Raw genomic sequence first — 26,666 nt, forward strand, 5'->3', positions numbered from 1 at the left:
ATATAGAACGGGGACAGCGAGTAAAGGGAGATACCCGGGATAGAGGGGAATTTGGAACGGGGACAGAGAGTAAAGGGAGATACACGCGATAGAGGGGAATATAGAACGGGGACAGAGAGTAAAGGGAGATACCCGGGATAGAGGGGAATATAGAACGGGGACAGAGAGTAAAGGGAGATACACGGGATGGAGGGGAATAAAAACAGGGACAGAGAGTAAAGTGAGATACCCGGGATAGAGGGGAATATAGAACGGGGACAGATAGTTAAGGGAGGTACCCGGGATAGAGGGGAATATAGAACGGGGACAGAGAGTAAAGGGAGATACCCGGGATAGAGTGGAATATAGAACGTGGACAGAGAGTAAAGGGAGATACCCGGGATAGAGGGGAATATAGAACGGGGACAGAGAGTAAAGGGAGATACCAGGGATAGAGTGGTATATAGAACGGGGACAGAGAGTAAAAGTAGATACCCGGGATAGAGTGGAATATAGAACGGGGACAGAGAGTAAAGGGAGATACACGGGATGGAGGGGAATATAGAACGGGTACAGAGAGTAAAGTGAGATACCCGGGATAGAGGGGAATATAGAACATGGACAGAGAATAAAGGGAGATATCCGGGATAGAGAGGAATATAGAACGTGGGAGAGAGTAATGGGAGATACCCGGGATTGAGGGAAATATAGAACGTGGGAGAGAGTAATGGGAGATACCCGGGATAGAGGGAAATATAGAACGGGGACAGAGAGTAAAGTGAGATAGCCGGGATAGAGGGGAATATAGAACGGTGACAGAGAGTAAAGGGAGATACCCGGGATAGAGGGGAATATAGAACGGGGAAAGAGAGTAAAGGGAGATACCCGGGATAGAGGGGAATATAACACGGGGACAGAGAGTAAAGGGAGATACCCGGGATAGAGGGAATATAGAACGGGGACAGAGAGTAAAGGGAGATACCCGGGATAGAGGGAATATAGAACGGGGACAGTGAGTAAAGGGAGATACCCGGGATAGAGGGGAATATAGAACGGGGACAGAGAGTTAAGGGAGATACACGGGATAGAGGGGAATATAGAACGGGGACGGAGAGTAAAGGGAGATACCCGGGATAGTGGGGAATATAGAACGGTGACAGAAATTAAAGGGAGATACCCGGGATAGAGGGGAGTATAGAACGGGGACAGAGAGTAAAGGGAGGTACCCGGGATAGAGTGGAATATAGAACGGGGACAGAGAGTAAAGTGAGATACCCGGGAGAGAGGGGAATATAGAACGGGGACAGAGAGTAAAGGGAGATTCCCGGGATAGAGCGGAATATAGAACGGGGACAGAGAGTAAAGGGAGATACCCGGGATAGAGGGAAATATAAAATGGGGACAGAGAGTAAAGGGAGATACCCGGGATAGAGGGGGATATAGCACGGGGACAGAGAGTAAAGGGAGATACCCGGGATAGAGGGAATATAGAACGGGAACAGAGAGTAAAGGGAGATACACGGGATAGAGGGGAATATAGAACGGGGACAGAGAGTAAAGGGAGATACCCGGGATAGTGGGGAATATAGAACGGTGACAGATAGTAAAGGGAGGTACCTGGGATAGAGTGGAATATAGAACGGGGACACAGAGTAAAGTGAGATACCCGGGAGAGAGGGGAATATAGAATGGGGACAGAGAGTAAAGGGAGATACCCGGGATAGAGCGGAATATAGAACGGGGACAGAGAGTAAAGGGAGATACCCGGGATAGAGGGGAATATAAAATGGGGACAGAGAGTAAAGGGAGATACCCGGGATAGAGGGGGATATAGCACGGGGACAGAGAGTAAAGGGAGATACCCGGGATAGAGTGGAATATAGAACGGGGACAGAGCGTATTGGGAGATACACGGGATGGAGGGGAATATAGAACGGGGACAGAGAGTAAAGTGAGATACCCGGGATAGAGGGGAATACAGAGCAGGGACAGAGAGTCAAAGGAGATACCCGGGATAGAGGGGGATAAAGAACGGGGACAGAGAGTATAGGGAGATAACTGGGATAGAGGGGAATTTGAAACGGGGACAGAGAGTAAAGGGAGATACCCGCGAGAGAGCGGAATATACAACGGGGACAGAGTAAAGGGAGATACCCTGGTTGGAGGGGAATATAGAACGGGGACAGAGAGTAAAGGGAGGTACCCGGAATAGAGTGGAACATAGAACGGGGACAGAGAGTAAAGTGAGATACTCAGGATAGAGGGGAAAATAGAACGGGGACAGAGAGTAAATGGAGATACCCTGGATAGAGTGGAATATAGAACGGGGAGAGAGAGTAAAGGGAGATACCCGGGATAGAGGGGAATATAGAACGGGGACAGAGAGTAAAGGGAAATACCCTGGATAGAGTGGAATATACAATGGGGACAGAGAGTAAAGTGAGATACTCAGGATAGAGTGGAACATAGAACGGGGACAGAGAGTAAAGGGAGATACCCGGGATAGAGGGGAATATAGAACGGGGACAGAGAGTAAAGGGAGATACCCGGGATAGAGGGGAATATAGTATAGGGACAGAGAGGAAAGGGAGATACCCAGGATAGAGGGGAATATGGAACTGGGACAGAGAGTAAAGTGAGATACTCAGGATAGATAGTAATATAGAACGGGGACAGAGAGTAAAGGGAGAGACCTTGGATAGAGTGGAATATAGAACGGGGACAGAGAGTAAAGGGAGATACCCGGGATAGCGGGGAATATAGAACGTAGACAGAGAGCAAAGGGAGATACCCGGGATAGAGGGGAATATAGAACGGGGACAGAGTAAAGGGAGATACCCGGGATAGAGGGGAATATAGAACGGGGACAGAGAGTAAAGGGAAATACCCGGGATAGAGGGGAATATAGAACGGGGGCAGAGAGTAAAGGGAGATACCCTGGATAGAGTGGAATACAGAACGGGGACAGAGTAAAGGGAGATACCCGGGATAGAGCGGAATATAGAACGGTGACAGAGAGTAAAGGGGGATACCCAGGATAGAGGGGGATATAGAATGGGGACAGAGAGTAAAGGGAGATACCCGGGAGAGAGCGGAATATAGAACGGGGACAGAGAGTAAAGGGAGATACCCGGGATAGAGGGGGATATAGAATGGGGACAGAGAGTAAAGGGAGATACCTGGGATAGAGGGAATATAGAACGGGGACAGAGAGTAAAGGGAGATACCCGGGATAGAGGGGAATATAGAAAGGGGACAGACAGCAAAGGGAGCTCCCGGGGTACAGGGGAATATAGAACGGGGACAGAGAGTAAAGGGAGATACCCGGGATAGAGGGGAATATAGAACGAGGACAGAGAGTAAAGAGAGATACCAGGGATAGAGGGGAATATAGAACGGGGACAGAGAGTAAAGAGAGATACCCGGGATAGAGGGGAATATAGAACGGGGACAGAGAGTAAAGGGAGATACCCAAGATAGAGGGGAATATAGAACGGGGTCAGAGAGTAAAGGGAGATACCCGGGATAGAGGGGAATATAGAACGGGGGCAGAGAGTAAAGGGAGATACCCTGGATAGAGGGGTATATAGAACGGGGACAGAGAGTAAAGGGAGATACCCGGGATAGAGGTGAATATAGAACAGGGACAGAGAGTAAAGCGAGATACCCGGGATAGAGTGGAATATAGAAAGGGGACAGAGAGTAAAGAGAGATACCCGGGATAGAGAGGAATATAGAACGGGGAGAGAGAGTAAAGGGAGATATCCGGGAGAGATTGAATATAGAACGGGGACAGAGAGAAAAGGGAGATACCCGGGAAAGAGGGAATACAGAACGGGGACAGCGAGTAAAGGGAGATACCCGGGATAGAGGGGTATTTGGAACGGGGACAGAGAGTAAAGGGAGATGCACGGGATAGAGGGGAATATAGAACGGGGACAGAGAGTAAAGGGAGATACCCGGGATAGAGGGGAATATAGAACGGGGACAGAGAGTAAAGGGAGATACACGGGATAGAGGGGAATAAAAACAGGGACAGAGAGTAAAGTGAGATACCCGGGATAGAGGGGAATATAGAACGGGGACAGAGAGTAAATGGAGATACCCGGGATAGAGGGGAATATAGAACGGGGACAGAAAATAAAGGGAGATACCCGGGATAGAGGGGAATATAGAACGGGGACAGAGAGTAAAGGGAGATACCCGGGATAGAGGGGAATATAGAACGGGTACAGAGAGTAAAGGGAGATACCCGGGATAGAGTGGAATATAGAACGGGGACAGAGAGTAAAGGGAGATACCCGGGATGGAGGGGAATATAGAACGGGTACAGAGAGTAAAGTGAGATACCCGGGATAGAGGGGAATATAGAACATGGACAGAGAGTAAAGGGAGATACCCGGGATAGAGGGGAATATAGAACGTGGGAGAGAGTAAAGGGAGATACCCGGGATAGAGGGAAATATAGAACGGGGACAGAGAGTAAAGTGAGATAGCCGGGATAGAGGGGAATATAGAACGGTGACAGAGAGTAAAGGGAGATACCTGGGATAGAGGGGAATATAGAACGGGGAAAGAGAGTAAAGGGAGATACCCGGGATAGAGGGGAATATAACACGGGGACAGAGAGTAAAGGGAGATACCCGGGATAGAGGGGATATAGAACGGGGACAGAGAGTAAAGGGAGATACCCGGGATAGAGGGAATATAGAACGGGGACAGTGAGTAAAGGGAGATACCCGGGATAGAGGGGGATATAGCACGGGGACAGAGAGTAAAGGGAGATACCCGGGATAGAGGGGAATATAGAACGGGGACAGAGAGTATAGGGAGATACACGTGATGGAGGGGAATATAGAACGGGGACAGAGAGTAAAGTGAGATACCCGGGATAGACGGGAATATAGAGCAGGGACAGAGAGTAAAAGGAGATACCCGGGATAGAGGGGGATAAAGAACGGGGACAGAGAGTAAAGGGAGATAACTGGGATAGAGGGGAATATAGAACGGGGACAGAGAGTAAAGGGAGATACCCGGGAGAGAGCGGAATATACAACGGGGACAGAGTTACGGGAGATTCCCGGGATAGAGGGGAATATAGAACGGGGACAGAGAGTAAAGGGAGGTACCCGGAATAGAGTGGAACATAGAACGGGGACAGAGAGATAAGTGAGATACTCAGGATAGAGGGGAATATAGAACGGGGACAGAGAGTAAAGGGAGATACCCTGGATAGAGTGGAATATAGAACGGGGACAGAGAGTAAAGTGAGATACCCGGGATAGGGGGGAATATAAAACGGGGACAGAGAGTAAAGGGAGATACCCGGGAGAGAGCGGAATATAGAACGGGGACAGAGAGTAAAGGGAGATACCCGGGATAGAGGGGAATATAGAACGGGGACAGAGAGTAAAGGGAAATACCCTGGATAGAGTGGAATATACAATGGGGACAGAGAGTAAAGTGAGATACTCAGGATAGAGTGGAACATAGAACGGGGACAGAGAGTAAAGGGAGATACCCGGGATAGAGGGGAATATAGAACGGGGACAGAGAGTAAAGGGAGATACCCGGGATAGAGGGGAATATAGAATAGGGACAGAGAGTATAGGGAGATACCCAGGATAGAGGGGAATATGGAACTGGGACAGAGAGTAAAGTGAGATACTCAGGATAGAGTGTAATATAGAACGGGGACAGAGAGTAAAGGGAGATACCCTGGATCGAGTGGAATATAGAACGGGGACAGAGAGTAAAGGGAGATACTCGGGATAGCGGGGAATATAGAACGGAGACAGAGAGCAAAGGGAGATACCCGGGATAGAGGGGAATATAGAACGGGGACAGAGTAAAGGGAGATACCCGGGATAGAGGGGAATATAGAACGGGGACAGAGAGTAAAGGGAAATACCCGGGATAGAGGGGAATATAGAACGGGGGCAGAGAGTAAAGGGAGATACCCTGGATAGAGTGGAATATAGAACGGGGACAGAGTAAAGGGAGATACCCGGGATAGAGCGGAATATAGAACGGTGACAGAGAGTAAAGGGGGATACCCAGGATAGAGGGGGATACAGAATGGGGACTGAGAGAAAAGGGAGATACCCGGGAGAGAGCGGAATATAGAACGGGGACAGAGAGTAAAGGGAGATACTCGGGATAGAGGGGGATATAGAACGGGGACAGAGAGAAAAGGGAGATACCTGGGATAGAGGGAATATAGAACGGGGACAGAGAGTAAAGGGAGATACCCGGGATAGAGGGGAATATAGAACGGGGACAGACAGTAAAGGGAGCTCCCGGGGTAGAGGGGAATATAGAACGGGGACAGAGAGTAAAGGGAGATACACGGGATAGAGGGGAATATAGAACGAGGACAGAGAGTAAAGGGAGATACCCGGGATAGAGGGGAATATAGAACGGGGACAGAGAGTAAAGAGAGATACCCGGGATAGAGGGGTATATAGAACGGGGACAGAGAGTAAAGGGACATACCCGGGACAGAGGGGAATATAGAACGGGGACAGAGAGTAAAGGGAAATACCCTGGATAGAGTGGAATATACAATGGGGACAGAGAGTAAAGTGAGATACTCAGGATAGAGTGGAACATAGAACGGGGACAGAGAGTAAAGGGAGATACCCGGGATAGTGGGGAATATAGAACGGGGACAGAGAGTAAAGGGAGATACCCGGGATAGAGGGGAATATAGAATGGGGGCAGAGAGTAAAGGGAGATACCCTGGATAGAGTGGAATATAGAACGGGGACAGAGGAAAGGGAGATACCCGGGATAGAGCGGAATATAGAACGGTGACAGAGAGTAAAGGGGGATACCCAGGATAGAGGGGGATATAGAATGGGGTCAGAGAGTAAAGGGAGATACCCGGGAGAGAGCGGAATATAGAACGGGGACAGAGAGTAAAGGGAGATACCCGGGATAGAGGGGGATATAGAACGGGGACAGAGAGTAAAGGGAGATACCTGGGATAGAGGGAATATAGAACGGGGACAGAGAGTAAAGGGAGATACTCGGGATAGAGGGGAATATAGAACGGGGACAGACAGTAACGGGAGCTCCCGGGGTAGAGGGGAATATAGAACGGGGACAGAGAGTAAAGGGAGATACCCGGGATAGAGGGGAATATAGAACGAGGACAGAGAGTAAAGGGAGATACACGGGATAGAGGGGAATATAGAACGGGGGCAGAGAGTAAAGGGAGATACCCTGGATAGAGGGGTATATAGAACGGGGACAGAGAGTAAAGGGAGATACCCGGGATAGAGGGGAATATAGAACAGGGACAGAGAGTAAAGGGAGATACCCGGGATAGAGTGGAATATAGAAAGGGGTCAGAGAGTAAAGAGAGATACCCGGGATAGAGAGGAATATAGAACGGGGAGAGAGAGTAAAGGGAGATATCCGGGATAGATTGAATATAGAACGGGGACAGAGAGTAAAGGGAGATACCCGGGATAGAGGGAATATAGAACGGGGACAGCGAGTAAAGGGAGATACCCGGGATAGAGGGGAATTTGGAACGGGGACAGAGAGTAAAGGGAGATGCACGGGATAGAGGGGAATATAGAACGGGGTCAGAGAGTAAAGGGAGATACCCGGGATAGAGGGGAATATAGAACGGGGACAGAGAGTAAAGGGAGATACACGGGATAGAGGGGAATTAAAACAGGGACAGAGAGTAAAGTGAGATACCCGGGATAGAGGGGAATATAGAACGGGGACAGAGAGTAAATGGAGATACCCGGGATAGAGGGGAATATAGAACGGGGACAGAGAGTAAAGGGAGATACCCGGGATAGAGGGGAATATAGAACGGGGACAGAGAGTAAAGGGAGATACCCGGGATAGAGTGGAATATAGAACGGGGACAGAGAGTAAAGGGAGATACCCGGTATAGAGTGGAATATAGAACGGGGACAGAGAGTAAAGGGAGATACACGGGATGGAGGGGAATATAGAACGGGTACAGAGAGTAAAGTGAGATACCCGGGATAGAGGGGAATATACAACATGGACAGAGAGTAAAGGGAGATACACGGGATAGAGGGGAATATAGAACGTGGGAGAGAGTAAAGGGAGATACCCGGGATAGAGGGAAATATAGAACGGGGACAGAGAGTAAAGTGAGATAGCCGGGATAGAGTGGAATATAGAACGGTGACAGAGAGTAAAGGGAGATACCCGGGATAGAGGGGAATATAGAACGGGGAAAGAGAGTAAAGGGAGATACCCGGGATAGAGGGGAATATAACACGGGGACAGAGAGTAAAGGGAGATACCCGGGATAGAGGGAATATAGAACGGGGACAGAGAGTAAAGGGAGATACCCGGGATAGAGGGAATATAGAACGGGGACAGTGAGTAAAGGGAGATACCCGGGATAGAGGGGAATATAGAACGGGGACAGAGAGTAAAGGGAGATACACGGGATAGAGGGGAATATAGAACGGGGACAGAGAGTAAAGGGAGATACCAGGGATTGTGGGGAATATAGAACGGTGACAGATAGTAAAGGGAGATACCCGGGATAGAGGGGAATATAGAACGGGGACAGAGAGTAAAGGGAGACACCCGGGATAGAGTGGAATATAGAACGGGGACAGAGAGTAAAGTGAGATACCCGGGAGAGAGGGGAATATAGAACGGGGACAGAGAGTAAAGTGAGATACCCGGGATAGAGCGGAATATAGAACGGGGACAGAGAGTAAAGGGAGATACCCGGGATAGAGGGGAATATAAAATGGCGACAGAGAGTAAAGGGAGATACCCAGGATAGAGGGGGATATAGCACGGGGACAGAGAGTAAAGGGAGATACCCGGGATAGAGTGGAATATAGAACGGGGACAGAGAGTATAGGGAGATACACGTGATGGAGGGGAATATAGAACGGGGACAGAGAGTAAAGTGAGATACCCGGGATAGACGGGAATATAGAGCAGGGACAGAGAGTAAAAGGAGATACCCGGGATAGAGGGGGATAAAGAACGGGGACAGACAGTAAAGGGAGATAACTGGGATAGAGGGGAATATAGAACGGGGACAGAGAGTAAAGGGAGATACCCGGGAGAGAGCGGAATATACAACGGGGACAGAGTAAAGGGAGATTCCCGGGATAGAGGGGAATATAGAACGGGGACAGAGAGTAAAGGGAGGTACCCGGAATAGAGTGGAACATAGAACGGGGACAGAGAGAAAAGTGAGATACTCAGGATAGAGGGGAATATAGAACGGGGACAGAGAGTAAAGGGAGATACCCTGGATAGAGTGGAATATAGAACGGGGACAGAGAGTAAAGTGAGATACCCGGGATAGGGGGGAATATAAAACGGGGACAGATAGTAAAGGGAGATACCCGGGAGAGAGCGGAATATAGAACGGGGACAGAGAGTAAAGGGAGATACCCGGGATAGAGGGGAATATAGAACGGGGCAGAGAGTAAAGGGAAATACCCTGGATAGAGTGGAATATACAATGGGGACAGAGAGTAAAGTGAGATACTCAGGATAGAGTGGAACATAGAACGGGGACAGAGAGTAAAGGGAGATACCCGGGATAGAGGGGAATATAGAACGGGGACAGAGAGTAAAGGGAGATACCCGGGATAGAGGGGAATATAGAATAGGGACAGAGAGTATAGGGAGATACCCAGGATAGAGGGGAATATGGAACTGGGACAGAGAGTAAAGTGAGATACTCAGGATAGAGGGTAATATAGAACGGGGACAGAGAGTAAAGGGAGATACCCTGGATAGAGTGGTATATAGAACGGGGACAGAGAGTAAAGGGAGATACCCGGGATAGCGGGGAATATAGAACGGAGACAGAGAGCAAAGGGAGATACCCGGGATAGAGGGGAATATAGAACAGGGACAGAGTAAAGGGAGATACCCGGGATAGAGGGGAATATAGAACGGGGACAGAGAGTAAAGGGAAATACCCGGGATAGAGGGGAATATAGAACGGGGGCAGAGAGTAAAGGGAGATACCCTGGATAGAGTGGAATATAGAACGGGGACAGAGTAAAGGGAGATACCCGGGATAGAGCGGAATATAGAACGGTGACAGAGAGTAAAGGGTGATACCCAGGATAGAGGGGGATATAGAATGGGGACAGAGAGTAAAGGGAGATACCCGGGAGCGAGCGGAATATCGAACGGGGACAGAGAGTAAAGGGAGATACCCGGGATAGAGGGGGATATAGAACGGGGACAGAGAGTAAAGGGAGATACCTGGGAGAGAGGGAATATAGAACGGGGACAGAGAGTAAAGGGAGATACCCGGGATAGAGGGGAATATAGAACGAGGACAGAGAGTAAAGGGAGATACCCAGGATAGAGGGGAATATAGAACGGGGACAGAGAGTAAAGAGAGCTACCCAGGATAGAGGGGAATATAGAACGGGGACAGAGAATAAAGGGAGATACCCAAGATAGAGGGGAATATAGAACGGGGTCAGAGAGTAAAGGGAGATGCCAGGATAGAGGGGAATATAGAACGGGGGCAGAGAGTAAAGGGAGATACCCTGGATAGGGGGGTATATAGAACGGGGACAGAGAGTAAAGGGAGATACCCGGGATAGAGGGGAATATAGAACAGGGACAGAGAGTAAAGGGAGATACTCGGGATAGAGGGGAATATAGAAAGGGGACAGAGAGTAAAGAGAGATACCCGGGATAGAGAGGAATATAGAACGGGGAGAGAGAGTAAAGGGAGATATCCGGGATAGATTGAATATAGAACGGGGACAGAGAGTAAAGGGAGATACCCGGGATAGAGGGAATATAGAACGGGGACAGAGAGTAAAGGGAGATACGCGGGATAGAGGGGAATTTGGAACGGGGACAGAGAGTAAAGGGAGATGCACGGGATAGAGGGGAATATAGAACGGGGACAGAGAGTACAGGGAGATACCCGGGATAGAGGGGAATATAGAACGGGGACAGAGAGTAAAGGGAGATACACGGGATAGAGGGGAATAAAAACAGGGACAGAGAGTAAAGTGAGATACCCGGGATAGAGGGGAATATAGAACGGGGACAGAGAGTAAAGGGAGATACCCGGGATAGAGGGGAATATAGAACGGGGACAGAAAATAAAGGGAGATACCCGGGATAGAGGGGAATATCGAACGGGGACAGAGAGTAAAGGGAGATACTCGGGATAGAGGGGAATATAGAACGGGGACAGAGAGTAAAGGGAGATACCCGGGATAGAGTGGAATATAGAACGGGGACAGAGAGTAAAGGGAGATACCAATCATAGAGTGGAATAAAGAACGGGGTCAGAGAGTAAAGGGAAATACACGGGATAGAGGGGAATATTGAACGTGTACAGAGAGTAAAGTGAGATACCCGGGATAGAGGGGAATATAGAACATGGACAGAGAGTAAAGGGAGATACCCGGGATAGAGGGGAATATAGAACGTGGGAGAGAGTAAAGGGAGATACCCGGGAGAGAGGGAAATATAGAACGGGGACAGAGAGTAAGGTGAGATAGCCGGGATAGAGGGGAATATAGAACGGTGACAGAGAGTAAAGGGAGATACCCGGGATAGAGGGGAATATAGAACGGGGAAAGAGAGTAAAGGTAGATACCCGGGATAGAGGGGAATATAACACGGGGACAGAGAGTAAAGGGAGATACCCGAGATAGAGGGGAATATAGAACGGTGACAGAGAGTAAAGGGAGATACACGGGATAGAGGGGAATATAGGACGGGGAAAGAGAGTAAAGGGAGATACCCGGGACAGAGGGGAATATAGAACGGGGACAGAGAGTAAAGGGAGATACCCGGGATAGCGGGGAATATAGAACGGGGACAGAGAGTAAAGGGAGATACCCGAGATAGAGGGGAAAATAGAACGGGGACAGAGAGTAAAGGGAGATACCCGGGATAGAGGGGAATATAGAACGGGGACAGAGAGTAAAGGGAGATACCCGGGATAGAGGGGAAAATAGAACGGGGACAGAGAGTAAAGGGAGATACCCGGGATAGAGGGAATATAGAACGGGGACAGTGAGTAAAGGGAGATACCCGGGATAGAGGGGAATATAGAACGGGGACAGAGAGTAAAGGGAGATACACGGGATAGAGGGGAATATAGAACGGGGACAGAGAGTAAAGGGATATACCCGGGATAGTGGGGAATATAGAAGGTGACAGATAGTAAAGGGAGATACCCGGGATAGAGGGGAATATAGAACGGGGACAGAGAGTAAAGGGAGGTACCCGGGATAGAGTGGAATATAGAACGGGTAAAGAGAGTAAAGTGAGATACCCGGGAGAGAGGGGAATATAGAACGGGGACAGAGAGTAAAGGGAGATACCCGGGATAGAGCGGAATATAGAACGGGGACAGAGAGTAAAGGGAGATACCCGGGATAGAGGGGAATATAAAATGGGGACAGAGAGTAAAGGGAGATACCCGGGATAGAGGGGGATATAGCACGGGGACAGAGAGTAAAGGGAGATACCCGGGATAGAGTGGAATATAGAACGGGGACAGAGAGTATAGGGAGATACACGGGATGGAGGGGAATATAGAACGGGGACAGAGAGTAAAGTCAGATACCCGGGATAGACGGGAATATAGAGCAGGGACAGAGAGTAAAAGGAGATACCCGGGATAGAGGGAGATAAAGAACGGGGACAGAGAGTAAAGGGAGATAACTGGGATAGAGGGGAATATAGAACGGGGACAGAGAGTAAAGGGAGATACCCTGGAAAGGGGGGAATATAGAACGGGGACAGAGAGTAAAGGGAGATAACTGGGATAGAGGGGAATATAGAACGGGGACAGAGAGTAAAGGGAGATACCCGAGATAGAGGGGAATATAGAACGGGGACAGAGAGTAAAGAGAGATACCCGGGATAGAGGAGAATATAGAACGGGGATAGAGAGTAAAGGGAGATACCCAGGAGAGAGGGGAATATAGAACGTGGAGAGAGAGTAAAGGGAGATACCCGGGATAGAGGGGAATATAGAACGGGGGAGAGAGTAAAGGGAGATACCCGGGATAGAGGGAAATATAGAACGGGGACAGAGAGTAAAGGGAGATACCCGGGATAGATTTGAATATAGAACGGGGACAGAGAGTAAAGGGAGATACACGGGATAGAGGGGAATATAGAACGGGGACAGAGAGTAAAGGGAGGTACCCGGGATAGAGTGGAATATAGAACGGGGACAGAGAGTAAAGTGAGATACCCGGGAGAGAGGGGAATATAGAATGGGGACAGAGAGTAAAGGGAGATACCCGGGATACAGCGGAATATAGAACGGGGACAGAGAGTAAAGGGAGATACCCGGGATAGAGGGGAATATAAAATGGGGACAGAGAGTAAAGGGAGATACCCGGGATAGTGGGGGATATAGCACGGGGACAGAGAGTAAAGGGAGATACCCGGGATAGAGTGGAATATAGAACGGGGACGGAGAGTATAGGGAGATACACGGGATGGAGGGGAATATAGAACGGGGACAGAGAGTAAAGTGAGATACCCGGGATAGACGGGAATATAGAGCAGGGACAGAGAGTAAAAGGAGATACCCGGGATAGAGGGGGATAAAGAACGAGGACAGAGAGTAAAGGGAGATAACTGGGATAGAGGGGAATATAGAACGGGGACAGAGAGTAAAGGGAGATAACTGGGATAGAGGGGAATATAGAACGGGGACAGAGAGTAAAGGGAGATACCCGAGATAGAGGGGAATATAGAACGGGGACAGAGAGTAAAGAGAGATACCCGGGATAGAGGGGAATATAGAACGGTGACAGAGAGAAAAGGGAGATACCCGGGATAGAGGTGAATATAGAACGGGGAAAGAGAGTAAAGGGAGATACCCGGGATAGAGGGGAATATAGAACGGGGACAGAGAGTAAAGGGAGATACCCGGGATAGAGGGGAATATAAAACGTGGACAGAGAGTAAAGGGAGATACCCAGGATAGAGGGGAATAAAGAACGGGGACAGAGAGTAAAGGGAGATACCCGGGATAGAGGGAAATACAGAACGGGGACAGAGAGTAAAGGGAGATACCCGGGATAGAGGGGAATATAGAACGGGGACAGAGAGTAAAGGGAGATACCCGAGATAGAGGGGAATATAGAGCGGTGACAGAGATTAAAGGGAGATACCCGGGATAGAGGGGAATATAGAACGGGGACAGAGAGTAAAGGGAGATACCCGAGATAGAGGGGAATATAGAACGGGGACAGAGCGTAAAGGGAGATACACGGGATAGAGTGGAATATAGAACGGGGACAGAGAGTAAAGTGAGATACCCGGGAGAGAGGGGAATATAGAATGGGGACAGAGAGTAAAGGGAGATACCCGGGATACAGCGGAATATAGAACGGGGACAGAGAGTAAAGGGAGATACCCGGGATAGAGGGGAATATAAAATGGGGACAGAGAGTAAAGGGAGATACCCGGGATAGTGGGGGATATAGCACGGGGACAGAGAGTAAAGGGAGATACCCGGGATAGAGTGGAATATAGAACGGGGACGGAGAGTATAGGGAGATACACGGGATGGAGGGGAATATAGAACGGGGACAGAGAGTAAAGTGAGATACCCGGGATAGACGGGAATATAGAGCAGGGACAGAGAGTAAAAGGAGATACCCGGGATAGAGGGGGATAAAGAACGAGGACAGAGAGTAAAGGGAGATAACTGGGATAGAGGGGAATATAGAACGGGGACAGAGAGTAAAGGGAGATAACTGGGATAGAGGGGAATATAGAACGGGGACAGAGAGTAAAGGGAGATACCCGAGATAGAGGGGAATATAGAACGGGGACAGAGAGTAAAGAGAGATACCCGGGATAGAGGGGAATATAGAACGGTGACAGAGAGTAAAGGGAGATACCCGGGATAGAGGTGAATATAGAACGGGGAAAGAGAGTAAAGGGAGATACCCGGGATAGAGGGGAATATAGAACGGGGACAGAGAGTAAAGGGAGATACCCGGGATAGAGGGGAATATAAAACGTGGACAGAGAGTAAAGGGAGATACCCAGGATAGAGGGGAATAAAGAACGGGGACAGAGAGTAAAGGGAGATACCCGGGATAGAGGGAAATACAGAACGGGGACAGAGAGTAAAGGGAGATACCCGGGATAGAGGGGAATATAGAACGGGGACAGAGAGTAAAGGGAGATACCCGAGATAGAGGGGAATATAGAGCGGTGACAGAGATTAAAGGGAGATACCCGGGATAGAGGGGAATATAGAACGGGGACAGAGAGTAAAGGGAGATACCCGAGATAGAGGGGAATATAGAACGGGGACAGAGCGTAAAGGGAGATACACGGGATAGAGGGGAATATAGAATGGGGACAGAGAGTAAAGGGAGATACCCGGGACAGAGGGGAATATAGAACGGGGCACGAGAGGAAAGGGAGATACCCGGGATAGAGGGGAATATAGATCAGGGACAGAGTGTTTAGGGAGATACCCGGGATAGAGGGGAATATAGAACGAGGACAGAGAGTAAAGGGAGATACCTGGGATAGAGGGAAATATAGAACGGGGACAGAGAGTAAAGGGAGATACCCGGGATAGAGGGGAATATAGAACGGGGACAGAGAGTAAAGGGAGATACCCGGGAAAGAGGGGAATATAGAACGGGGACAGGGAGTATAGGGAGATACACGGGATAGAGGGGAATATAGAATGGGGACAGAGAGTAAAGGGAGATACCTGGGATAGAGGGAAATATAGAACAGGGACAGAGAGTAAAGGGATATACCCGGGATAGAGGGGAATATAGAACGTGGACAGAGAGTAAAGGGAGATACCCGGGATAGAGGGGAATATAGAACGGGGACAGAGAGTAAAGGGAGATACCCGGGATAGAGGGGAATATAGAATGGGGGCAGGGAGTACAGGGAGATACCCGGGATAGAGGGGAATATAGAATGGGGACAGAGAGTAAAGGGAGTTACCCGGGAGAGAGGGGAATATAGAATGGGGACAGAGAGTAAAGGGAGATACCCGGGATAGAGGGGAATATAGAACGGGGACAGAGAGTAAAGAGAGATACCCGGGATAGAGAGGAATATAGAACGGGGACAGAGAGTAAAGGGAGATACCCGGGATAGAGGGGAATATAGAACGGGGACAGAGAGTAAAGGGAGATGCCCGGGATAGAGGGGAATATAGAACGGGGACAGAGAGTAATGGGAGATACCCGGGATAGAGGGGTGTATAGAACGGGGACAGAGAGTAAAGTGAGATACCCGGGATAGAGGGGAATATAGAACGGGGACAGAGTGTAAAGGGAGATACCTGGGATAGAGGGGAATATAGAACAGGGGCAGAGTGTAAAGGGAGATACCCGGATAGAGGGGAATATAGAACGGGGACAGAGAGTAAAGGGAGATACCCGGGATAAGGGGGGAATATAGAACGGGGACAGAGAGTAAAGGGAGATACCCAGGATAGAGGAGAATATAGAACGGGGACAGAGAGTAAAGGGGGATACCTGGGATAGAGGGGAATATAGAACGGGGACAGAGAGTAAAAGGAGGTACCCGGAATCGAGTGGAATATAGAACGGGGACAGAGAGCAAAGTGAGATACTCAGGATAGAGGGCAATATAGAACGGGGACAGAGAGTAAAGGGAGATACCCTGGATAGAGTGGAATATAGAACGGGGACAGAGAGTAAAGTGAGATACCCGGGATAGAGGGGAATATAGAACGGGGACAGAGAGTAAAGGGAGATACCCGGGATAGAGGGGAATATAGAACGGGGACAGAGAGTAAAGGGAGATACCCGGGATAGAGGGGAATATAGAACGGGGACAGAGAGTAAAGGGAAATACCCTGGATAGAGTGGAATGTACAATGGGGACAGAGAGTAAAGTGAGATACTCAGGATAGAGTGGAACACAGAACGGGGACAGAGAGCAAAGGGGGATACCCGGGATAGAGGGGAATATAGAACGGGGACAGAGAGTAAAGGGAGATACCCGGGATAGAGGGGAATATAGAATGGGGACAGAGAGTATAGGGAGATACCCAGGATAGAGGGGAATATGGAACTGGGACAGAGAGTAAAGTGAGATACTCAGGATAGAGGGGAATATTGAACGGGGACAGAGAGTAAAGGGAGATACCCTGGATAGAGTGGAATATAGAACGGGGACAGAGAGCAAAGGGAGATACCCGGGATCGCGGGGAATATCGAACGGGGACAGAGAGTAAAGGGAGATACCCGGGATAGAGGGGAATATAGAACAGGGACAGAGAGTAAAGGGAGATACCCGGTATAGAGGGGAATATAGAAAGGGGACAGAGAGTAAAGAGAGATACCCGGGATAGAGAGGAATATAGAACGGGGAGAGAGAGAAAAGGGAGATACCCGTGATAGAGGGGAATATAGAACGGGGACAGAGAGTAAAGGGAGATACCCGGGATAGAGGGAATATAGAACGGGGACAGCGAGTAAAGGGAGATACCCGGGATAGAGAGGAATTTGGAACAGGGACAGAGAGTAAAGGGAGATACACGGGATAGAGAGGAATATAGAACGGGAACAGAGAGTAAAGGGAGATACCCGGGATAGAGGGGAATATAGAACGGGGACAGAGAGTAAAGGGAGATGCACGGGATAGAGGGGAATAAAAACAGGGACAGAGAGTAAAGTGAGATACCCGGGATAGAGGGGAATATAGAACGGGGCAGAGAGTAAAGGGAGATATCCGGGATAGAGGGGAATATAGAACGAGGACAGAGAGTAAAGGGAGATACCCGGGATAGAGGGGAATATAGAACGGGGACAGAGAGTAAAGGGAGATATTCAAGATAGAGGGGAATATAGAACGGGGTCAGAGAGTAAAGGGAGATACCCGGGATAGAGGGGAATATAGAACGAGGGCAGAGAGGAAAGGGAGATACCCTGGATACCGGGGTATATAGAACGGGGACAGAGAGTAAAGGGAGATACCCGGGATAGAGGGGAATATAGAACAGGGACAGAGAGTAAAGGGAGATACCCGGGATAGAGGGGAATATAGAAAGGGGACAGAGAGTAAAGAGAGATACCCGGGATAGAGAGGAATATAGAACGGGGAGAGAGAGAAAAGGGAGATACCCGGGATAGAGGGGAATATAGAACGGGGACAGAGATTAAAGGGAAATACTCTGGATAGAGTGGAATGTACAATGGGGAAAGAGAGTAAAGTGAGATACTCAGGATAGAGTGGAACACAGAACGGGGACAGAGAGCAAAGGGGGATACCCGGGATAGAGGGGAATATAGAACGGGGACAGAGAGTAAAGGGAGATACCCGGGATAGAGGGGAATATAGAACGGGGACAGAGAGTATAGGGAGATACCCAGGATAGAGGGGAATATGGAACTGGGACAGAGAGTAAAGTGAGATACTCAGGATAGAGGGGAATAGTGAACGGGGACAGAGAGTAAAGGGAGGTACCCTGGATAGAGTGGAATATAGAACGGGGACAGAGAGTAAAGGGAGATACCCGGGATCGCGGGGAATATAGAACGGAGACAGAGAGCAAAGCGAGATACCCGGGATAGAGGGGAATATAGAACGGGGACAGAGTAAAGGGAGATACCCGGGATAGAGGGGAATATAGAACGGGGCCAGAGAGTAAAGGGAAATACCCGGGATAGAGGGGAATATAGAACGGGGGCAGAGAGTAAAGGGAGATGCCCTGGATAGAGTGGAATATAGAACGGGCACAGAGTAAAGGGAGATACCCGGGATGGAGGGGAATATAGAACGGTGACAGAGAGTAAAGGGGGATACCCAGAATAGAGGGGGATATAGAATGGGGACAGAGAGTAAACGGAGATACCCGGGAGAGAGCGGAATATAGAACGGGGACAGAGAGTAAAGGGAGATACCCGGGATAGAGGGGGATATAGAACGGGGACAGAGAGTAAAGGGAGATACCTGGGATAGAGGGAATATAGAACGGGGACAGAGAGTAAAGGGAGATACCCGGGATAGAGGGGAATATAGAACGGGGACAGACAGTAAAGGGAGCTCCCGGGATAGAGGGGAATATAGAACGGGGACAGAGAGTAAAGGGAGATACCCGGGATAGAGGGGAATATAGAACGAGGACAGAGAGTAAAGGGAGATACCCGGGATAGAGGGGAATATAAAACGGGGACAGAGAGTAAAGGGAGATATCCAAGATAGAGGGGAATATAGAACGGGGTCAGAGAGTAAAGGGAGATACCCGGGATAGAGGGGAATACAGAACGAGGGCAGAGAGGAAAGGGAGATACCCTGGATACCGGGGTATATAGAACGGGGACAGAGAGTAAAGGGAGATACCCGGGATAGAGGGGAATATCGAACAGGGACAGAGAGTAAAGGGAGATACCCGGTATAGAGGGGAATATAGAAAGGGGCCAGAGAGTAAAGAGAGATACCCGGGATAGAGAGGAATATAGAACGGGGAGAGAGAGAAAAGGGAGATACCCGGGATAGAGGGGAATATAGAACGGGGACAGAGAGTAAAGGGAGATACCCGGGATAGAGGGAATATAGAACGGGGACAGCGAGTAAAGGGAGATACCCGGGATAGAGAGGAATTTGGAACAGTGAAAGAGAGTAAAGGGAGATACACGGGAGAGAGAGGAATATAGAACGGGAACAGAGAGTAAAGGGAGATACCCGGGATAGAGGGGAATATAGAACGGGGACAGAGAGTAAAGGGAGATGCACGGGATAGAGGGGAATAAAAACAGGGACAGAGAGTAAAGTGAGATACCCGGGATAGAGGGGAATATAGAACGGGGACAGAGAGTAAAGGGAGATACCCGGGATAGAGGGGAATATAGAACGAGGACAGAGAGTAAAGGGAGATAACCGGGATAGAGGGGAATATAGAACGGGGACAGAGAGTAAAGGGAGATACCCGGGATAGAGTGGAATATAGAACGGGGACAGAGAGTAAAGGGAGATACCCGGGATAGAGTGGAATATAGAACGGGGACAGAGAGTAAAGGGAGATACACGGGATGTAGGGGAATATAGAACGGGGACAGAGAGTAAAGTGAGATACCCGGGATAGAGGGGAATATAGAACATGGACAGAGAGTAAAGGGAGATACCCGCGATAGAGGGGAATATAGAACGTGGGAAAGAGTAAAGGGAGATACCCGGGATAGAGGGAAATATAGAACGGGGACAGAGAGTAAAGTGAGATACCCGGGATAGAGGGGAATAAAGAACGGTGACAGAGAGTAAAGGGAGATACCCGGGATAGAGGGGAATATAGAACGGGGAAAGAGAGTAAAGGGAGATACCCGGGATAGAGGGGAATATAGAACGGGGACAGAGAGTAAAGGGAGATACCCGGGATAGAGGGGAATATAGAACGGGGGCAGAGAGTAAAGGGAGATACCCGGGATAGAGGGGAATATAGAACGGGGACAGAGAGTAAAGGGAGATACCCGGGATAGAGGGGAATATAGAACGGGGACAGAGAGTAAAGGGAGATACCCGGGACAGAGGGGAATATAGAACGGGGACAGAGAGTAAAGGGAGATACCCGGGATAGAGGGGAATATAGAACGGGGACAGAGAATAAAGGGAGATACCCGGGATGAAGCGGTATATAGAACGGGGGCAGAGAGTAAATGATGGGCCCCAGTTTCAGGTACTCTCTGCGGGTCCCAGTCTAACCTAGAAACATAGAACGGTTACAGCACGGAAGAAGGCCATTCGCCCCGCCGAGCCCGTGCCGGCTCTCTGCAAGAGCACTTCAGGTAATCCCATTTTCCCGCCCTTTCCTCTTAGACCTGCATGCTTTTCTTCAGGTGCTTATCCGATGCCCTTCTGAAAGCGGTGATTGAGTCTGCATCCACCACCCTTTCAGGCATTGCTTTCCAGATGCTATCCACTCGCTGAGTATTTTTTTTTCCAACGTCGTCTTTGGTTCTTCTGCCAATCACCTTAAATCTGTGTCCTCTGGTTCTCGACCGCTCTTACAATGGGAACCATTTCTCTCTGTCAACTCTGTCCAGACCCCTCATGATTTTGAATGCCTCTTTCAAATCTCCTCTCAATTTGTTCTACTCCAAGGAGAACAACGCCAGCTTCTCCAGTCTATCCACGTAACTGAAGTCCCTCATCCCTGGAAACAACCTCGTAATCTTTCCTGTACCCTCTCTAAGAGCTTCACATCCTTACTAATGTACAGTGTCCTGAATTGGACACAAACTCCAGTTGTGGCCAAACGAGTGGTTTATACCAGTTCACCATAATGTCCAAGCTTTGTCCTCTATAGCTCTATTGAGGAAGCCAATGATTCTGTAAGCTTTTTCAACCGCTTTTTCAATCTGTCCTGCCACCTTAAACGATTTGCATACATATACCCCTCAATCTCTCTGTTCATGGACCTCCTTTAGGATTGTACCCTTTAGTTTATATTTGATCTACTCTTTCTTTCTACAAAAATGTATCACTTCGCACTTTTCTGCATTAAATTACATGTGCCACGTGTCCACCCATTCCACCAGCCTTTATATATCCTCTTGAAATCTCTCACCATCCTCCTCACTGCTCACTATCCACCCAAGTTTGTGTCATTTGCAAATTTTGAAATTATGCCCTGTACACCCAGATCCAAGTCATTAATGGCCCAGAAATTCGGGTCTCCGCGGGTGAGTACGCACGGGGTTCTCACGCGTGGGCCCGATGGAGGTGCCGGTTTCTTGCATGCACTGCGCATGCGGCGGGAAACCGGCACTTCCGTTCCTCTGAACGAAGGGGTTCAGAGGTTGAACGCGTGCGCGCGGGAGTCTGCGCTTGCGCTTTGAACTTACGTTGTTTTTCAGGTTTTTCTGTGAGGGTAAGTCTTTAGATTTTAGAAATGTTAAAACGAGGCGTAAGGCCTGCATTTTAAAAGGTAAGTGGTCAATTCATTAAAATTAAAACTTTTTTCCACAGATTTATTATTTTTAAATACTTTAAAGCAAGGTAAGTTTCGTTTTAGCCCCGTTTTAATAAAAAAAATTTTAAAAAAATTTAAATTATTGTTCAAAATAGTTATTTAATGTAATTTATAGCTTATTTAAAAAGTGTGATGATTTTTTAAAATTTATTTGAAGGTTTACTACTATTTTGGGGCCGTAGTATGTATAAGTTTTGACAGGTCTTCCTGTCACTACTTATGAATGGGCTTTTCCCTGCTCCGATTGGCTGCCCATGGCCCACGTGATCCCAGGGGATGCATCGCACTAACTATGCCCCTGGGATATGCAAGCACAGTGCGTCGGCAGCTGGGCCAGACCCCGGAGCGGAATTCCACAGGAGCCCACAGCTCAATGGCCGGCGCGCAAGTTTAGTGCAGGTCGGGGGCTTGCACCCACGGGGAGCCCCCGACCCGAATTTCTGGTCCAATATATATCAAGAAAAGCAATGGTCCTAGAACTGACATCTGGGGGACACCACTGTCATGTGGGAGAGAGAAAAAAAGGAAAGGCGGGGGGAAAGGGAAGACCCAAAACAAGGGCCCTTTTACATTTTTACTTATACTTTTTTCTACCCCTTTGTTTTGGGTCTTCCCTTTCCCCCCCTCTCCTTTTTTTCTCTCTCCCACATGGCAGCTGTGTCTCATCCTGCCAGTACACTTCACACCTAATCCTAGCCGTCTTTTGTCTCCACTTGTCCTATTACCATCTCGTCTGGTTTTGATTACCTCTTAATGTCTCTGTTACTTCTTTTGTTCTATTGCAGCCCTGCCTTCGATCTATTTTATTTCCTTTCCAGTTTTGAAAAAGGGTTTCGACCCGAAACGTCAACTCTAATTTTTCTCCACGGATGTTGCCTGGCCTGCTGAGTTTTTCCAGCATTTTCTGTTGTTATTTCAGATTTTCAGCATCTGCAGCATTTTGCTATCGTACGAGTATAAACTGACTGGCCTGTAGTTGCTGAGTTTATCTTTTCACCCTTTTTTGAACAAAGTTGTAACATTTGTAATTCTCCAGCCCTCTGTCATTATCCCCGTCTCTAACGAGCATTGGAAGATTATGGCCTGTACCTCCGTGATTTCCCCCTTCGCTTCCCGCAGCGTCCTAGCATGCATCCCATCTGGTCCTGGTGATTTATCTATATTAAGCACAGCCAGCGAATCTAGTACCTCATCTTTATCAATTTTAACCCATCCAGTATCTCCTCTACCTCCTCCTTCACTACGTCTATCGCAGCATCTTCTTCCTTGGTGAAGACAGATGCAAAGTACTCATTTAGCACCTTAGCCATGTCCTCTTCCTCCATGCGAAGTTCTCCTTTTTGGTCCCCAATTCGCCTCACCCCTTCTCTTACCACCTGTTTACTATTTATATGCCTATAGTAGACTTTAGGATTACCTTTTTTGTTAACTGACATTCTATTCTCAAACCCTCTCGTTTCCCCTCTTATTTTGTTCTTCACTTCTCCTCTGAACTTTTTATATTTAGTCTGATTCTCAGAATTATGCTAGAACTCACATCAGTCATATGCGCTCTGTTTCTGCTTCATCTTACTCTCTTTCTCTTTCGTCATTCAGGGAGCGCTGATGTTAGTTGCCCTACCTTTCCCCTAGTGGGAATGTACCTCGACTGTACTCGAACTATTTACTCTTTAAAGCCAGCCCATTGTTCAATTACAGTTTTGTATGCTAATCTTTGAATGCAGTTTACCTGGGCCAGATCCGTTCTCATCCCACTGAAATAGGACTTCCTCCAATTAACTAATTTAAAGCTAGATTGTTCCCTATCGTTTTCCATATCTAATCTAAATCTTATGATAATATGATCACTGTTTGCTAAATATTCACGTACTGACACTTGCTCCACTTGACCTACCTCATTCCCCAGAACAAGATCCAACAATGTCTCCTTCCTCGTTGGATGGGAAACATAATGATTAAGAAAGTTCTCCTGAACACATTTCAGAAATTCTTCTCTATCTCTGCCCTTTATTAGCTGAAATCCTCCAAAATTACTACTCTATATTTCTTGCATCTCACTGTAATTTCTCTGCAAAATTGGCTCCTCCATATTTTTACCAATAGTTGGTGGTCTATAGAATACACCTAGTAGTGTAATGGAACCATTATTATTTCTTAACTCTAGCCATGTAGATTCTGTCCTTGACCCCACCAGGACATCCTCTCTCTCCAGCACTGGAACATTCTCCTTCACCACCTCCTATCTTTCCTTCCCTATCTTTCCTGATCATCTTATATCCAGGAATATATATTACACAATCCTGCCCTTGTTTGAGCCAGGTCTCCGTTATTGCCACAACATCTTATTCCCATGTGGCTATTTGCGCCTGCAGCTCACCAACATTGTTTACTATGCTTTGTGCGTTCACATACATACATTGTAAACCTGTGTTAGACCATCCTGTGTTCTCTCTTATTCTGACCCCACCTGATATCTTACTGTTTATTAATTTAACGTTATCCGTCTCTCACACACCTTTGTGTTTCTCCATTCTAATGTAACATCCTGTTTTCCATCCCCCTGACAAATTATTTTCAACCCTCCAAAACAGCACTAGCAAACCTCCCCGCGAGGGTATTGGTACCGGCTCTGTTGAGGTGCAACCCGTCCGGCCTGTACAGGTCCCATATTGCCCAGAAAAGGACTCAATGCCCCAGGAATCTGAAGCCGTCTCTCCTGCACCATCTCACCAGCAACGCATTCATCTGCTCTATCCTTCTATTTATATACTCACGCGTGGCACCGGGAGTTATCCATAGATTATTACATTTGAGATCCTGCTTTATAACCTCATTCCTAACTGCCTAAAATCTGCCTGCAGGACCTCATTCCTCTTCCTACCTATGTTGTCCATACCAATATGAAGCATGACCTCTGGCTGTTCAACCTCCCCCCTCAGAATGTTCTGCAGCCACTCGGTGATACCCTTAACCCTGGCACCAGGGAGGTAACATACCATCCTGGAATCACATCTGCAACCGCAAAAACGCCTTTCTGCTCGCCTAACATGAATCGCCGGCAACTATTGCTTTCACTATCTTCCTCTTCCCTCCCACCCCACACCCCGCCCCCCCCACTGTACAGCTGAGACGCCCATGGTGCCATGGAATTGGCTCCTGCTGTACTCCCCAGTGGAACCATCCTCCTCTTCTGTCTGGCATTCACCCAATCCCTCTCTGCCGGTGCACTCATTAGCTGCGGGATGACCACCTCCTCAAACGTGCTATCCACGTAGCTCTCAGCCTCGCAGCTGCACCACATTGACGCCAGCAGCTGCTCAAGCTCCGAAACCTGGAGTGCGAGCTCCTCCAGCTGATGTCACAACCTGCACACATTGTGACCTCTGACATAAGGGGTGTTCTACGCGGAGTGAACACACGAAAGGCTGCTGGACCGGATAGCATCCATGGACGGGTACTCAAGGAATGTGATCAGCTGGCTGATGTCTTCACCGCCATCTTCAATCTGTCATTGGCCCAGGCAGTAGTCCCTACATGCTTCAAGACCGCTACCATTATTCCTGTGCCAAAACAAACGGCTGTGACGTGCCTGAACGACTATCGACCTGTCGCATTCACACCCATCATAATGAAGAGTTTCGAGAGACTGGTCCTGGCTCACATCAAAGCCAGTGTTCCCGCCTCTCTTGATCAACACCAGTTTGCCTATCGTGCAAACAGTTCAACGGAGGATGCAATCACAACTGCTCTACACTCGGCACTGAATCACTTAGATGGTAAGGAGACCTACATCAGAATGCTGTTCATAGACTACAGCTCAGCAATCAACACTATCATCCCCAACAAGCTGGCCACCAAACTCCAAACTCTTGGCCTGAACACTTCCCTCTGCAACTGGACCCTGGACTTCCTAACAAACAGACCCCAGTCTGTCAAATTAGGTAACCACACCTCCCGCCCCGACCCTGAACACGGGGGCCCCACAAGGATGTGTGCTGAGCCCCCTCCTCCACTCCCTCTTCACCCACGACTGTGTGGCTGTTCATGGTTCCAACACCATCATCAAGTTTGCGGATGATACCACGGTAGTAGGCCAGATCACCAACAATGATGAGTCAGCCTACAGGGAGGAGGTCCAGCATCTCGTGAAGTGGTGCGCCAATAACAACCTGGCCCTTAACATCAAGAAAACCAAAGAAATCATTGTGGACTTCAGGAAGTCTAAAGGCGGAAGTCACACCCCCATCCTCATCAATGGGGCTGTGGTGGAAAGGGTGCACAGCTTTAAGTTCCTTGGAGTCCACATCACGGAAGACCTCTCCTGGTCCCTCAATACCTCCTCTCTGGTGAAGGCGGCCCAGCAGCGCCTATATTTCCTAAGGAGGCTGAAGGGATGTAACCTGTCACCCCTGATCCTCTCTAACTTTTACCGCTGCACAATAGAGAGCATCCTGACAAACTGTATCACAGTATGGTATGGCAGCTGTAGCTACTATGACCGGAAAGCCCTGCAGCGGGTAGTCAAAACTGCCCAACGCATTACCGGCACCCGGCTACCGACCATAGAGCACATATACCAGAAACGCTGTTTACGGAGGTCACGGTCCATCATCAAAGACCCTACCCACCCCAGCCACAGTCTGTTCGCCCTCCTGCCATCTGGGAGACGATACAGATGCATTCGCACCCGTACGACCAGATTTAGGAACAGCTT

The 26,666-nt window shown here is 48.7% G+C and overlaps 1 pseudogene across 1 annotated transcript in view; it reads left to right on the forward strand.

Moving 5' to 3' along the window:
* LOC147091177 (uncharacterized) overlaps window positions 1-26,666 on the forward strand; it is a 279,795-nt pseudogene that overhangs the window by 143,311 nt on the left and 109,818 nt on the right. The gene's annotated exons all lie outside the window — the stretch shown is intronic.

This window comes from Somniosus microcephalus, unplaced genomic scaffold, assembly GCF_052327205.1.
Source record: "Somniosus microcephalus isolate GS21.2 unplaced genomic scaffold, FLI_Smic_1.0 unresolved_chr3, whole genome shotgun sequence".
Taxonomy (NCBI): domain Eukaryota; kingdom Metazoa; phylum Chordata; class Chondrichthyes; order Squaliformes; family Somniosidae; genus Somniosus; species Somniosus microcephalus.